Source organism: Ambystoma mexicanum, unplaced genomic scaffold (genome assembly GCF_040938575.1).
Source record: "Ambystoma mexicanum isolate Mex_15411 unplaced genomic scaffold, UKY_AmexF1_1 Mex_scaf34, whole genome shotgun sequence".
Classification (NCBI taxonomy): Eukaryota; Metazoa; Chordata; class Amphibia; order Caudata; family Ambystomatidae; genus Ambystoma; species Ambystoma mexicanum.
In genome coordinates, this window is record NW_027182449.1 from 751689 (window position 1) to 753524 (window position 1836).

Here is a 1836-nt window from a genome sequence, read left to right on the forward strand (position 1 = left end):
TGTTTATTTCCATCTTTCTTTCCGAGTTTTTTTTTAAAGTTTTGTAAGGAACGGATGCTTGGGTGAGTGAGTGCAAGTGTGGCTTGGCCTGAATTTCCAGACACTTTCTTTGCAAACATGAGTAGGCAAGTGGGTATTTCAAAAGTGGGTGCATGGAGCTGCTCGTTGCTTTTCCAAGCTGGCAGCTGTGGCTCCTGAGCTTGAGGCAAAAAGAAGGGCAGAAGCACACTGCAGAGGACAGCGTTCAGCCTTGCAAGAGGGCAGTGGACGTCGGAGGAGCCGACACAGCACAAGAGGCTCGGAATCGGCGCACTCTTCGCCTACGGCCATACCACCCTGAATGCGCCCGATCTCGTCCGATCTCGGAAGCTAAGCAGGGTCGGGCCTGGTTAGTACTTGGATGGGAGACCGCCTGGGAATACCAGGTGCTGTAGGCATTTTGCTACTCTGTGCCCGATAGGCGGCGTTCGTCTTCTCCGTCTTGAACTACATTTTTCCTCCATTCCGCTTTTAATTTTAACAAACACGGCGCGTGAAAAAGGCACAGGGGCAGACAGCAGCCCTCGCTCCAATGCAGAGCCCCGTCAGAGGCGGACACGTTGTCGCCAAACTAACTTGGAGCAGCAGCAGCAGGAGACTGAAGCCAGGGCAGCAGCTTGCCGCCTCGGGTGGGTGGATGCAGCCAGAAAGGGCCACTCGTGTCCCTGGCAAAGCACCTCCAGCGTCTCCCCGTTTTCTCTCCAGTGGACGCGCAAGGCCCCCTACAGCTAGGGGAGGCAAGTGGATGGGCCTCATCTGCATATGTGGGCTCTAGAGGAAGAGTGCACCCTGGGAGACAAGGGGACACCTGGTGTTGAACCTCGTTCATACGTTCGTTCTCGGGCCTACAAATGACACGGAGCCGAATTCACTAACAACCAACTTTATTCACCTCTCAACTCTAACTAACTTTTCCTCTCTCTCGCCCCTCCCTTTCCGTCTCCCCTCCCGCTCTTTCTCCTTGGCTGCCCTTAAAGGGGCAGTGTCCTTTTTCCATGTATAACACCTCCCCCGTGCTTATCATAGCAGTCCGGCTACATCTGTTCGATGAGCCGCATTGGTTTCTTTATCGTCCTTGGGGGTCTCCCTGGTGATTCTCTGCTCTCGCCGCTTGACTCTATTGGGGGTTCCGTTTCCTCTTCCTCATTGAGGCTCTCGTCGGATATCTCTGGTGGTTCAGGTTCTTCCAGATACAGCTTCTTGAAGAATGAGGAGTTACGGGTAATGTCCCCTAGTTCTCCGGTTGCCGTGACCATGGGCCCTTTGATAGCTGTGATGATTCTTGGCTCTGGATGGTATCGAGTGTCCGTTTTCTTGCGCTGTGTTTGTCGGACCAGTACTGTTTGTCCAACTTCCAGCTGTTGTTCCTTTGCTCTCCTTCTTGTGTCAGCCCAGTGCTTGGCTTTCCTTCGTTTCTCAGCGTCACGTTCCCTGATGGCTAGGTCTTCTTCCGGTGTATAGTCCTCCCATCGTGGGATACGTGTCCTGGGTTGGTATCTCACCATGAGTTCAGCGGGTGGCTTTGCAGTTGCGTCATGTTGAGTGTTCCGATAGCTTCGGAGCATGCTACAGATGGCTTTCGGATGGGGTGTCTGTTCCGCTACTGCCTTTTGTCGGGTCAATTTGATCGTGGCCATAAACCGTTCAACCATCCCATTGGCTTGGGGCCAGAGTGGTGTGATCTTTTGATGGGAGAAGCCTAGGTGTTTTGCGAAGTTTGCGAATTCCCGTCCCTGGAAAGGGGACCCGTTGTCGGTCTTCACGATGTTGGGGATGCCCCATTCGCTGAAGAGTTCG

At 53.5% G+C, this 1836-nt stretch overlaps 1 non-coding gene across 1 annotated transcript; it reads left to right on the plus strand.

Annotated features, from left to right (window-relative positions):
• The first annotated feature begins 318 nt into the window (after positions 1 to 318).
• On the plus strand, positions 319 to 437 carry LOC138558684 (5S ribosomal RNA). Its single transcript, XR_011298804.1, has one exon. It is a non-coding gene; the product is annotated as a 5S ribosomal RNA (ribosomal RNA).
• Positions 438 to 1836: the final 1399 nt, after the last annotated feature.